The sequence below is a fragment of the Dryobates pubescens genome, chromosome 16 (assembly GCF_014839835.1).
Source record: "Dryobates pubescens isolate bDryPub1 chromosome 16, bDryPub1.pri, whole genome shotgun sequence".
Lineage (NCBI taxonomy): Eukaryota > Metazoa > Chordata > Aves > Piciformes > Picidae > Dryobates > Dryobates pubescens.
Window position 1 is genome coordinate 21,315,794 of NC_071627.1, and position 14,965 is coordinate 21,330,758.

Here is a 14,965-nt window from a genome sequence, read left to right on the forward strand (position 1 = left end):
CTCTCTAGAGCACCTCAGAGCCATGAGCTCAGAAGGTGGCTGCAATGAGGTAGACAAGAAAAAACTTCTGTAAACCCCTCACTTCTCACCAGTCCCACTTAGAGGCCACATCCCCAGCACTTTCAATTCACATTTGAGCTCCATCTGACAGAGTAACTTCATCCAAATCCACTTCCATGCACCTAGGTCAGTGTCTCCAAGCACACAGGTGATAGAATAAGCACTGAGCTGGATGTGGTGCTTCATAGACCCAGGCTCAGCGGATAGCAGACCAGGAAGCCAGCTCCACCAGAAGGAGCAGCAAGGTTTACAAACCCCTTATTTCCCTGTTACACAAACTGCCTGGTTAGAGCAGGGGGGGTGTCAATCACTTGCAAGCTTGTGCTGCTCTCTTCAGCAGATTCTTTTGCACAGATTCTAGCATTTTTCTGCTGAGAAAATCTGGTGTTTGAGTAGCACTGAGGGACCCCAGCTGCACTGCAATCTCTCTGCTGAAATTGATACCTGCCACTGTAATCCTCCTTTACCAGCACGAGGAGCACCTTCATCATGTGGAGCTGTCAAAGGCATTCTTCAATTACCAGGCTGGGCTCTGGGAGGCTTGTTGCTCCTGAAGAGGTGAGGTAGAAGACAGCATGTCTGTGCCACAAGCATACTGCCCACCTCTGGCAGAAAACTATGGTGTGAAAAAAGAGAACTTCAACCAAACTCTGCTGCACCTCCACCACCACCTGGCACTCTCTCAGCCACAGGCTCCAGGTCCCTATAGAGCTCCTCTGAAGGATGTGAGTAATGCAGAGGGCTGTGTCAGAGGCTGCTAGGAGGCTCTATGGAAGGCATTCAGCTGTGACAGCCAGAGGAGCTGTGCAAGTGGAAGGCACGCAGCTCACTGAGAAGCCTTGTGGATATTTATGTTATCCACATATCCATAAAGCCCCACACACCTCAGAGCTGGGGTCAAATCAGGTCACAGCGCCAGGGAGAGCAGCGTGAAGGCTTTGGTCCTTTCCAGGCATGAGTGATTGAATGAGTGAGTGCATGTGTCTGGCACTTCATGGGACACTGAGCTTTAATGGGCTGGGAGAGAGAGCTCTGTTCATCCTGCTGAACAGAGACATTCCCTTCCCTTCCCTCCATGCAGATCAATGTGACATTTGGATAGGAGTTATCCCTATTCCTTCTGACTACTCCACCAGGGCCACACAGGTTCTCTGCAGCTTAGAGACCAGCTGCCTCCTGGTGAGGTGGCCCAAAAGGAGAAGGAAACATAAGAGAGGAAATCTCCCACTCAGCCCATGCAGCCCTGCTTATGTTCTCTCTGTCCTCAGAAGAGAAGAAAATATGACAGCTGTAATACTGAGCAGTGTAAAGGAAATTGTACACTGAGGGATGGTGAACAAAGTGCCATCATATGGACTAGGAAATGGCAGGCTCAGAGCAGACCAGAGGGGAAACCCCACACTGAATGTTGTTAAGCTATGAAACTGCTTGCCACAGGACATTCAGGATGCCAGCTGTCTGCCAGGGTTCTGATCTGCCCTAAGCAGCTGCTCAGCTGCAAACTGCTGGAAACCCTTGCCTTCCTCTTCCAATTCTTCTTGTTTCTACACCTACCGGCAGGGAGGTTGTAGCCAGGTGGGGGTTGGTCTCTTCTCCCAGGCAACCAGCATCAGAACAAGAGGACACAGTCTCAAGCTGCACCAGGGGAGGTTTAGGCTGGATGTTAGGAAGAAGTTCTTCCCAGAAAGAGAGATTGGCCATTGGAATGTGCTGCCCAGGGAGGTGGTGGAGTCACCATCACTGGAGGTGTTTAGGAAGAGACTGCATGGGGTGCTTGGTGCCATGGTTTAGTTGATTAGATGGTGTTGGGTGATAAGTTGGACTCAATGATCTCAAAGGTCTTTTCTAACCTGGTTAATTCTATTCTAAATAGTCTCAGGACAGTTGTTGGTGCTCAAACAGGCCAGGGAGAGCTTGCAAACTGCCATGCCTGTGGCTAGCCATTGGGCTGAGGCTCTGCAAAGGAGCAGATGTGTCCAAAATAAACGTGTGAGAGATGGCTAGAGCTTTCCCCAGGACAGCATGAGCCGGATTTTCACGATGAAAGGTAAAACGGCACGCTGATGGGAGGCATAGGAGAAAAGGGCTGATACCAGCTCAAGCTTTTATTACCTTATTTGCTTTAAATAAATATTCAACAGACACTGGTAAGCTCAAGAAGACTTAAACTCAGCTGATTTTCTGAAGATCACTTTGGAAGCCAGCTGCGAATCTGCACGGCGAATATGATACTTCTTCGACCCAATCACTTTGAATTTGCACTGCGCTTTCGGAGCTGGGGCCACAGCCTGGCACAGAGAAACCTTAATCGTCCCGGATGTTTCCTCTCTCTCTCTCCACGCAGGGAGATTCAAATTACCCAGCCCTTCCGAACAGGCTCCGCTCAGACTCCAAGCTGGCCACCTGCGGCTCAAACACACAACTCCTGCCACTTGAAAAAGACGCACCAAAAGCCTCTGACAAAGGAAACCCTGCGGGCGGTTGTGTTTGAAGAGGCAGAGACAAAAGCCTTTGCAACTAGCACAGTCTTCAGAGACTCTCCTGGGCACTCGATTAAATGGCAGATTTCCCCGGGGAACCCGGGTTTGGGGGTTTTTTCCCCCCCTCCCTTCTGCAAAGGACAACTGTGTCGGCAGATCAGCCAAGGGATGCTCAGCCTGGGCAGACCAAGCCCAAACGCATGTTCCCTGCTACGGCAGACTCTGCCCTTCTCATTGAGTCACAGAATTGCCTAGATTGGAAAAGACCTTTAAGGTGACAGAATCACCAAGGTTGGAAGAGACCTCAAAGATCATCAAGTCCAACCTGTCGCCACAGACCTCATGACTAAACCATGGCACCAAGTGCCACATCCAATCCCCTCTTGAACACCTCCAGGGAAGGGGACTCCACCACCTCCCTGGGCAGCACATTCCAATGGCTAACAGCTCTCCCAGTGAAGAACTTTCTCCCCACCTCCAGCCTAAACTTCCCCTGGTGCAGCTTGAGACTGTGTCCTCTTGTTCTGGTGCTGGTTGCCTGGGAGAAGAGACCAACCCTCACCTGGTTACAACCTCCCTTCAGGGAGTTGTAGACAGCAATAGGGTCTCCCCTGAGTCTCCTCCAGGCTAAACAGCCCCAGCTCCCTGAGCCTCTCCTCACAGGGCTGTGCTCAAGGCCTCTCCCCAGCCTCCTTGACCCTCTCTGGACATGTTCAAGAGTCTCAATGTCCTTAAACTGAGGGATCCAGACGACTCCAACCATTAGCTTAGCACTGACAAGTCCTTGACTAAACCATACTCCCAAGCACTATGTCTACACGACTCTTAAGTACATCCAGGGATGGGGATTCCACCACCTCCCTAGCCCAGCTCTTCCAATGCCTGATAACCCTTTCAGTGAAGACAGTCTTCCAAACAGCCAACCTACACTTCCCTTGGTGCAACCTGAGGCCAACTCCTTGCTGCTCTGTACCAGGCCAAGTACCAAGGGGCACTCAACTGAAGTTCAACAGGGAAGATCCTCCTTGGAAAGCAACACAATGTCCAACAGTAGCTGCAGCTGAGGCTTGGGATCACTTCCACAGGAGGTTCTTTTTTTTCCACTGAGCATGTCCAGCTTTGACCTCTGCCAGGCTGTAAATTGTTCCCAGAGTTAGTGTTGCTGCTAGGTCCATGTGACTCAATGAAGATGTATATGCACCTCGCCAGTGTAGGTCCAGATATAATCTTATTGTCAGCATATAAATGTGTCCAGGCATCCTACTTCTCATCTATCATACTCAAATCCCTTTAAACCTTCTCCCTCCCACTAGCTTCTGAGCTACAGACAGCCTGCAAGCAAAGCACGGGCTCTTTAGGTGAGGTAATGGCACTGTGATCTTATTCCCTCTTCAGCGCAAATGTCACTTCTCAACTTGAGTAATTAGGCTTTGAATAGACCACTTTTTCCCCTCTCAGCCCCCGCTTGTACAATGCTCCATCCTCTTTGGCCCTAATTACAGGCAATAATAAATTCGGCTAGACAATGCTTTTCTGAAGAGCAATTTGGGTTGACTTTTGCCAGCACTAATGACTTTGTTAATAGAGGGATTTTCCCTCTCCCTCCCCTCTTCTAATCCGTGGCCTTAAATAGCATCACACACGTCGGTGGCTCTCCCAGGCCCCAGCAGCTGATGCCTCTCCCTGACCCAACTTCTCCCTTCCTCCAAGGGAAAGAGATGCAGAGTGCAGCACCTCCCGACCTTTCCCTTCTGTCAGAGGAGATGGAAAGCAAGCGTGATTAATAACTGTTTGTTAACTAGCACCGGGAGGATCACTCCTCAGGTCACAAGTGTGTGTCAGGCAGAAATGCTGGGCTACTACCCAGCACTGTGGCTTGGGAAGCAGTTGATGCTGGGCAACCAATTTAGCTGATGGCCCCAACAGGGAACAAAAAGACGACATAGAAACCTTCCTTAAAACTTAGCTTTGTGTGCTCACCAAAACAAAAGCATCTCATTTATCTGACAAAGGGAAGATTTCAAGTGGCAGATGGGGGAAAATCTTCCACCTCAGCCTCAGCAAAGGCCTGGAAGGGGTAGATGTTCTCAAAGGATGAACAGCTTCTGCCTATCCCTCATTCAACACAAACCCTGCCCAAAAAAAGAGGTGGGGGGTGCGAAATATAGGTTCTTCCCCCCCCCCCCAATTTGGAGGCATCTTTGCTCCTAAGAAAACTTTCCTAACAATGATGATTTTGTGAGAAATCTCTTCCTCAGCTCTTGTCCCCATCAAATTTAAGCAGCATGTTCTGCTTGACGAGTTGCCATCAGCCTCAGTCTTAAGGCACTGGAGGGAAATCACTGCATGGGTGGCTTTGCCTGCATTGTCTCTGCAAAGTGAGCACCAGATCCTGGAATCCCATTTTCCATATGAAAAAAAGTATTTTGCATTTTTCAGCTTAGAGGTTTTCCATATACACAGCCCAAAGTCACAGATGATTTCAGTTCTCCCTCACTTAGGACATTGTTGTTCTTGTTCTGGAGCCAGACAGAGGTCCACTGACCTGAAGAGCACACAGGTATTGCTCTAGGGAATAGGATAGAATAGGAGGCTAGAGGAGGATAGAAGAGAAGTTGGAAAAGACCTCAGAGATCATTGCATCCAACCTGCCATGCAATACCATCTAATCAACCATGGCACCAAGCACCCCATCCAGTCTCTTCCTAAACACCTCCAGTGATGGTGACTCCACCACCTCCCTGGGTAGCACATTCCAATGGCCAATCTCTCTTTCTATGAGGAGCTTCTTCCTAACATCCAGCCTAAACCTCCCCTGGCTCCCTAGGGAGAAGAGACCAGCCCCCACCTGGCTACAACCTCCCTTCAGGTAGCTGTAGACAGCAATAAGGTCTCCCCTGAGCTTCCTCTTCTCTAGGCTCTTCTTGGCCCATTTAAAGTACAAATCTAACCTAAAGCAGCAAGTCTGAGGCAAGGAGAGAAGGTCCTTGTGTGAAGTAAAGAGAGATAACAACGATTCTGAGGATTTCAGCTCTGCCTTCATGCTTGGCATTTTTTCCCCTAAGCCCCTTACTTGACAAAACTATTTTCTCCTATCTCTCTGCAGCTCATTTATTATCCTCTCTATTAATAAACCCTCCTTCCCTGATGAATCACTGCAATTTGTCATTAAATTAGAAGATGAAATAGGTCTCTTTTCTTTTAAACAAGGAGATTAACTACTATCAACAGGATAGTTTTTCTGTATACAAAACTCTACCATTCTCACCAAATGCAGGAGCAGCATTGCTTAAAGCAGCCCTAAGGTGATGCAAGTTGGGAGGGGACAAGCAGAGGTGAGATTCTGCTGTGTAAATGCAAGAGATCAAGCTGAAAGTGACTGTGAAAGAAAACACCTGGCATCGTGACCACAAGGCACCCAGGGCTTTCCTAATAGGACAACAACAAACACAGTTTAACTTGGACATGGATGAGGCTGCCAGGAGCTGAAATGACAAAACAGTCTAGATAACAAAAGCCATCTCTCCATGCACTCACCACTGATTAATCACTCAACAGAAAGCAGCATAGGAAAAGCATTTCCACTAAACATGAAGAAAGTTTCTGCTGGAGAGCCACGCCAGCCTCTCCTCATATCCCTCTTTTAACACACAGGTCCCACGAGCTGTCCCTTATCAGATCACTGAAAGCCAATATCTGCACAAGCACAGAATGTATCCTCAGCTCCACTGTGGCCAGGCAAGCAGGTTTGATCCTTGTGAGCTCCCCTGCCTCGTGTCAGCCCCTGGACACAACCTCTCTGAAATTAGCATTGCATTTGCCATGATGGATTGGATTTGGTCTGCTGTATTAGGGCAGTGGCAAAGCCACAATGACTGCTGGGGCCTGTTTACACCCCAGAAATGGTGTCAACAAGATTTAGATCAAAGCTTGAGAAGAGAGCTCCAGCACAGCTCATGCTCCTCTGCAGGAAACCACTTCCCTGCAAGGACCACACTTGGCTGCTTGCCTTTCCTCCCATATCCAACCACCTGTACTGAAATTCAGCCTGGCTGGGGTGTAACAGAAGCCAGGCAGCACTTGGCACCACAGGCAACAAAAATCTTCAGTATCATTCCCTACCAGTCCTCAGATCCAGCCTCTTCACTGGTCTAGCTACTTGATTTCTGTCTCCAGAATTTAGGAAGCTATTTTCTTTCATTCTTGGATGTTAAGGAGATAATCCATCTCCTGCCCCCATGGGTCTGCAGGACAGCAGGGCAACCAGCAGCAGAACAAGAGGACACAGCCTCAAGCTGCACCAGGGGAAGTTTAGGCCCAAGGTGAGGAGAAAGCTCTTCACAGAAAGAGTAATTGGCCATTGGAATGAGCTGCCCAGGGAGGTGGTGGAGTCACTGTCATAGAATCAATAAGGTTGGAAAAGACCTCAAAGATCATCAAGTCCAACCTGGCACCCAAGGTGTTCACAAAAAGATTGGATGTGGCACTTGAAGCCATGGTTTAGTTAGTCAGGAGGTGCTGGGTGATAGGTTGGGCTTGATGATCTCTGTGGTCTTTTCCAGCCTGGTTGATTCTATAATGCTATGGATGTTAGGAAGAAATTCTTCACAGAAAGAGCAATTGGCTATTGGAATGTGCTGCCCAGGGAGGTGGTGGAGTCACCATCCCTGGAGGTGATCAAGAGGGGATAGGACATGGCACTTGGAGCCATGGTTTAGTTGTCAGGAGGTGTTAGGTATTAGGTAATAGGTTAGACTTGATGATCTCTGAGGTCTTTTTCCAACCTGGTTGATTCTATGAAGAAAGAATCAGGATTTGATGCCACTGTCACTGCTTGCCTGTGATGAGCTTTCTTCTGCAGGGAACATGGGCAAACCCAAGCGTCCTGAGCACCCTTCCTAGGTGTCATTGTATTCCTCTGCTCCAGATGTGATCTGCTCTGGGGGAAAAAAAATAGCTGGGCTATTCACAGGCCCGTGTCAGATTCCTGTAATGAAGAAATCTATTAATCCCAAGGGGAGGCTCCTTCTCTACAGAGCTGCTGATAAAATGAAGGTAATTTAAAGGTCAGGTGAAATCCGACTCACGTTCATCACGCTTACAGTGGAACATCATCAAGATGCTTCACTGGCAAAGGAGCATTTATATGTTTGGGGTTGGTTTTTAATAGGGAAAAAAAAAACCTTCTTATCTGTAACAGAGGCTCTGTATGGCTGATAGGAAGCCTTCACACATTAATCTACTCAACATCTGGCATCCTTCTGCCTGCCCGAGTGTCCCTTGCTGGAAATTAAACCTCCTATCATCTTTTTATCATACTTTAGAGGGGAAGGAAAAAAAAAAGGCATGGTGGAGTGAGCAGTGGAGAGGTGGGGTGTGGATAACCAAAGGCAGCATTCAGATGAGCAAAGGCTGAAACTGATAGAGCTGCATTGATTCCAGCATGCAAGAGAAGGGCGACACAAGTTACTGCTACACTCAAACATATTCCTCTCCCCCTTTGCTCTGTGCCCATGATCACAGTATCACAGTAACTAAGGTTGGAAGAGACCCCAAGGATCATCAAGTCCAACCTGTTCCAACAGAACTCACAACTAGACCATGGCACCAAGTGCCACATCCAATCTCCCCTTGAACACCTCCAGGGACGGCGACTCCACCACCTCCCTGGGCAGCACATTCCAATGATGAACGACTCACTCGGTGAAGAACTTTTTCCTCACCTCGAGTCTAAACCTCCCCTGGCACAGCTTGAGACTGTGTCCCCTTGTTCTGGTGCTGGTTGCCTGGCCTGGTCTTGGCCAGCACACTTCAGCTGCCCACATCTTCCATTTTCTTCACATTCGGCCCACAAGCAACACAGATTGGCCTTGGAATCAAATATGAGGTCTCTCTTACATCTATTTTGTGTTAGGTTACTAAATGCAGAGGAAGTTCTTCTCCCTTTGCCCCATGAGATAAGCTATATCAAAGAGCACGTTTGCACTGCATCAGAAACAAGCTTTTCATAGCAGGCATGAGCTGATCCCACTGAGGGATCCAAACTCAAAGGAGAATTGAACTGAAGATTGGTATTGGATATGTTGGATCAGAGCATTTTCCCCATCTCAGTGTCCCATTCTCAGATCAGAACTTGAAAGGCATCACTGTTGGCAGGTAGGCACTTCCAGGGCGTTCAGCTAAGGCCACCAAATAGCTCACAGACACTGAGAGGTAGGAATAGAAGAACAGAACAGAATAGACCAGACCAGGTTGGAAAAGACCTTCAAGACCATCGAGTCCAACCTATCACCCAACACCATCAACTAAACCATGGCACCAAGTGCCTCCTGCAGTTTCTTCCTGAACACCTCCAGTGATGGTGACTCCACCACCTCCCTGGGCAGCACATTCCAATGGCCAATCTCTCTTTTGGGAAGATCTTCCTAACATCCAGCCTAAACCTCCCCTGGTGCAGCTTGAGACTGTGTCCTATTGTGCTGGTTGCCTGGGAGAAGAGACCAACCCCCACCTGGCTACAACCTCCACTCTGAAGGACTAACCTTCACATGCACATGGTTTTGTCCTCCAGCATTTGAGCATCTAGAGGCAGCCAGTGTGCATTGTCAGGTTCCCTGGGTGTTTAGTGCTCTGGACAAGCCGGCTGACCCACTTCCTTCCACCTTTTCTTTGCTCATCTAGAGGTGTTGTGTGTTCATCCTGCCCCAGGGCATAGCAATTGAATGTCACCTGTTGGCCATAACCTGAGATAATCCTCAAGTGTCATGCAAAGGCTTCCATGGCTGATAGCAATCAAATCCACCAGAATGTGTTTGTGTGGGAACTGAGCCTATGTACAATTAGGGGTTTGGGAGGCACTCAAGCACACAAAGCATTTGGACAAAGAATCAACATGACCAGAGGAGCAGGAGGAGCTGCAAATTGATGCCTCCCAAGCCAGAGCTTCCTGATGTAAATGAAAAGCAGAAGTAAGCAGTGGGAACCAGCATAACAGAAGGGGCCAAGGGACTACAGCAGGCATCCCTTTGAGCACTGGGATCACTGGGGTTTCTGCCTTACAAGCTTTGGCTGATCACAGGCTTCTCCAGGAAATCCTGCAGGAGATTTCAGGCAATGCCTTGAACTGCTTACCCTCTTCATACTCCCCTGTCACAGTGTCCATTATTGGCACCTGTATTCAGTATTACTAAGGTTGGAAGAGACCTCAAAGATCGACTCCAACCTGTCACCACAGACCTCATGACTGGAGCAGGGAGGACACTACTGCCCACTGCAGATTGAGAGAGAAGCCTAAGCTAAAGCTGGGTTTACTGCAGTCTTCCCAATGTTCTACAGTCATGCATGCTGAGGCATTCCAGAGCCCATGGGAACAGGGACTTCCATGCCATGAAATCCAACCCACATACTTTCCTTCATCCTGTATGCACCCTGCCTGAACAACATTCTTCAACAGCCCCATGAGGACTACAGAGAAACTGGGCTTGTCTGCATCACATGAAGCTTCTCTGCAACCAGAATTCAACTGCTATGAGGTCCAGCTAAACTTCCCCTAAGAGGCAGGGCTCATCTGGTTGCTGTTCCCTGCTGCAGCAAAAGACACTTGCAGTCTCATGTCCCCTTCCCTCCAGTCTGTTCTCTCCCTCCATGCTTCACATGCTCCTCCCCAAATCCCTATAATTAATATTAAACGTTACAGTTTTGTCCTATTAACACAAATTGCCCTTTCCAGAGGCAGATTAAAGACTTTCCACTGGGGATTTCTTCTCTCCTTTACAATTTAGTTTCTGTGATCAGTGTTGTCTGTGTCTCTCATTAGCTCCTGGGGGAAAGGAGTGGGAGGGAAAGAAAAGACAAACACTTATTAGCAATCCCTTTGAAGAGCTACAGATTGTGAATTAAACCAATTATTAACTCCCACCTTACCAACAAGGCAGGTTCCCCTTTTCTGCCTCTGTCTGCCTCTCCCGTGGGAGTGGTAATTGGGGAATCACATGAATCAAGTTGCACTGCAGTAATTTCCTGGGCAGCACAAAATCAGCAGACTTTCTTCCTCTCCATTTCTTGGGATGGGAGGATGAAGCTGCTCAGTGAGAAACACATGCACAGAAAATCCTAGAGGACTTAGAGATGTAAGTGTGGGGGTGCATGTTCATTCCCATTTGCATGACTCTTCCTCTTTGGTTCTTGGAGCAGGAAAGAAACACACATTGGCCCTGAGAGAGCTCCACTTGCATTCCCAGCTAGGTCCTTCAGGAAATTCTAGCTCTGAGTTCTTAAGGGGTACTTAAAGAATCACAGAATCACCAAGGTTGGAAGAGACCACAGAGATCATCAAGTCCAAGCTGTCACCACAGACCTCATGACTAAACCATGGCACCAAGTGCCACATCTAATCCCCTCTTGAACACCTCCAGGGATGGGGACTCCACCACCTCCCTGGGCAGCACATTCCAATGGCAAATCTCTCTTTCTGGGAAGAACTTCTTCCTAACATCCAGCCTAAACCTCCCCTGGTGCAGCTTGAGACTGTGTCCTCTAATATCCTCCACATCCTCTTGTGCTTTCCCAGAGACACCTGGGAGACAGCTGAGATTGAGAAGGGCAGTAAGGCTGGTGAGAGGCCTCAAGCACAAGCCCTACAAGGAGAGGTTGAGTAAGCTGGGGTTGTTTAGCCTGGAGAAGAGAAGGCTCAGGGGAGACCTTCTTGCTCTCTACAACTACCTGAAGGGAGGTTGTAGCCAGGTGGGGGTTGGTCTCTTCTCCCAGGCAGCCAGCACCAGAACAAGGGGACACAGTCTCAAGCTGTGCCAGGGGAGGTTTATGCTGGAGTTGAGGAGAAAGTTCTTCCCAGAGAGAGAGAGTTGTTAGCCCTTGGAATGTGCTGCCCAGGGAGGTGGTGGAGTCACCATCCCTGGAGGTGTTCAAGAGGAGATTGGATGCGGCACTTGGTGCCATGGTTTAGTTAGTCATGAGGTGTGGGGTGACAGGTTGGACTTGATGATCTTGGAGGTCTCTTCCAACCTTACTGATTCTATGATTCTCCTTCTTAAAAAGCCCCAGGAGAGAGACTGATCAGATGATGTCAGTGAGGGCTTTGGGCAGCGAGTGAAACACTTTTGATCCTGCAAAGCCAAGTGAGGAGCAGCAGGTACATTATCTGCACTATTAAAACCTTCCCTAGCAAATGACTCTTTCTGGCACCATGATGGTAAGTGGATAACTGAATTTAGACACTCACAACATCACCAGAGATATCTGGCCAGTGCCAATTCACTCTTGACAGCTCCTCATGCTAATTAAATATATATATATATTAGATCATGAGATTACAACTGCATGATATAAGATGTATGCTTGCCATGAATAAGCCATTTATAACCTGAATGCTCTTATGTAGTGTACAGGAAGCCTCTCCCAACCCCCCAGATTAAATGCAGAACTACCTGTAGAGACACAGCAGTTATTTTAAAACGCTTCAGAATGCAGCAGCTCTTTTCAGCAAAGAGAACTTAATCAGTCCCTGGAGCTTTCCCTCCTTCTGCTAGGACCAGGGAAGTGCAGCGGTATTGATTTCTACCGTGCAGCGTAGCCACGTGAGCCTTTTTATTGGGCCAACAAAGTGTTTAACAGACAAGGTCCCCAAGGTCTCAGGCTTTATATAGGAGCACAGACACACCCCCTGCAGATAGCTGATGTAACCTTAACAGGAATTTACAAGACAATGCATCGCATTAGCCAGCGCCAGGAGCAGAGCCTGCACCTCAGGATGCCTGAAGTCCATTCTAACACCATTTGTTTAATTGCTTTGTCCACCTTCTGCTGCTGCAGCGATTTCCACACTGGATTTTTCCTTGGCTTCACACCAAAACAGTGCAGATTTCCTGAGGAAAATATCTTTCTTTACCAAAGGCTAAAAAGAATAGAAAGCATCCCTCTGTATGATTTCTATGGGCATTAACCTGTTCCCAGTGTTTCCTAGTGAAGATTCAAGAGGGCTGGGAGATGTGGCTCTTCACACTTCCCAGCTAACTTCAGCCAAGTCCTTGGAAGTCCTCAGTTCCCACAAGCTCATGGAAGTTCTCATAGATTCCTACTTCTTTTGGATTAAACAGCTGCTTGGGCACATTCTTACAACAAAGACACCCAGGTGTGCTCCTTCCTGCACTGTTTTCAAGGTCCTGCATCCAAGCGTTTTGGGGCTCCCTGGACTGCTGAGACTGGCAAGAGAGTTTTGTTAGGATTACTTGGACTTTCCAGGAGCACCAGTTAGATGAGAAGCAGGCCCTCTCCAGCATCTGAAGACTATTTGCATGGGGGATGGAGATAGTGTGACAGCTCCCCTGTGGAATCCATGAAGTGGATGAAATCTCCACGTCAACTCTTTAACCCAGTAAGTCCAAAGAGGAATTCAACAAGTAGGAAAATTGCAATCTAGTGGCCACACATTTTAGAACAGGAGCCTTGAAGAGTCCAGAAGTGACTTCTGAAGAGATGGATGGCAAAAGCAAAGAGGTTTCAGAAGTTCTTAGATAGTGCTGGGAATTGACACGCACATCTTCGAGGTGGGGACAGAGAGCACAGCCCAAATTTGCAAGCACTTTCCCTTGGAGAGACTCCAGTGGATGACTTGGAGGCACAAGAAAACACCTTCCTGGAAAGGAAGAAATGTTCTGCTAAATCTGCAGGAATGTTTCTACCTGCAGAAAAGCTTCCTGAGTTACACATCACATAGAGAAGAGTGTGATGCTGCATATGGATTTACATACCACGCTGCAAGGGTTTGGGAGCTATAGTGTTATACTGGGTTTCCACATCCCATATACCATAGAATCAATAAGGTTGGAAGTGACCCCAAAGATCATGAAGTCCAACCTGTCACCACAGACCTCATGACTACTAAACCATGGCACCAAGCGCCACATCCAATCGCCTCTTGAACACCTCCAGGGATGGTGAATCCATCACCTCCCTGGGCAGCACATTCCAATGCCTAACAACTCTCTCTGTGAAAAACTTTCTCCTCACCTCCAGCCTAAACTTCCCCTGGCACAGCTTGAGACTGTGTCCTCTTGTTCTGATGCTGGTCACCCAGGAGAAGAGACCAACCCCCTCCTGGCTACAACCTCCCTTCAGGGAGTTGTAAAGACCAATAAGGACTCCCCTGAGCCTCCTTTTCTCCAGGCTAAGCAACCCCAGCTCCCTCAGCCTCTCCTCACAGGGCTGTGCTCCAGGCCCTTCTCTGGACACATTCAAGTGTCTCAATGTCCTTCTTAAACTGAGGAGCCCAGAACTGGACAGAGGACTCAAGGTGTGGCCTAAGCAGTGCTGAGTACAGAGGCAGAATGACTTCCCTGCTCCTGCTGGCCATGCTGCCATTGGCCTTCTTGGCCACCTGGGCACACTGCTGGCTCATGTTCAGCCAGCTGTCAATCATATCAGAAGGGCAAAAAGTGTTCTAATTTCAGGTTGTATTTCCTATCCAGAAAGCCCATGCAGATGTGATTAATTATTGCATATATCCATACAGACACACTCAACAATAGGATGTCATATTATTTCTGTGTGTGTGTATGTGTTATAATATTTGCTCATTCTTTCACATACAGTTCAGCCAGCTCCCAAAACCCAAGAGAAAAATACACTAGAATAGCAAGAGTCAATGCAATAAAGCCCTCAAGAATTTAACTCAGTAACCAAGCTCTGGCCTTTTGACAGAGTTCTTCCAGTTTAAATGATATGAATACCAAAGGTGCATCATCAGAAACCTCTCCAATGGTTTTGTCCACACAGAAGTCAGGTGACAGACAAGACAGTTCTGTTTCTCCCTCATGTGGAATTGGACTGCTTCAAACCAGCACTGCTCCCTGCTTTAGTAGCCCTATTGCAGCCCAAGAGGGTTTAAGGGCAAAATAAACAAGGAGCACAGGATGTTAGGGGTTGGAAAGAACCTCCAGAGATCACTGAGTGCACACACACACCCCCCCCTGCCAGGGCAGGACCACAGAATCTAGCACAGATAGGACAGGATTGCATCCAGATGGGTCTTGAAAGTCTCCAGAGGAGACTCCACAACCCCTCTGGGGAGCCTGTTCCAGTGCTCTGTGACCCTTACAGTAAAGAAGTTTCTCCTCCTGTTGAGGTGGAACCTCCTGTGCTGTAGTTTACATCCATTGCCCTTTGTCCTCTCACAGGACAGGAGCCTGCCCCCTGCCTCTTGACCCCCAGCCCTCCGATATTTATAAACATTTATTAAATCCCCTCTCAGGCTTCTCTTCAGCAGACCAAAAAGCCCCAGGGCTCTCAGCCTCCCCTAATGCTCTCAAATAAAACTCTCCACCAGTGGAAGGGGTTGATTTTCCCATGGACTGCCCATCTGGGAGGAGAGATTTGTTCTCATGAACCACAAATGTCTCCCAGATCACGAC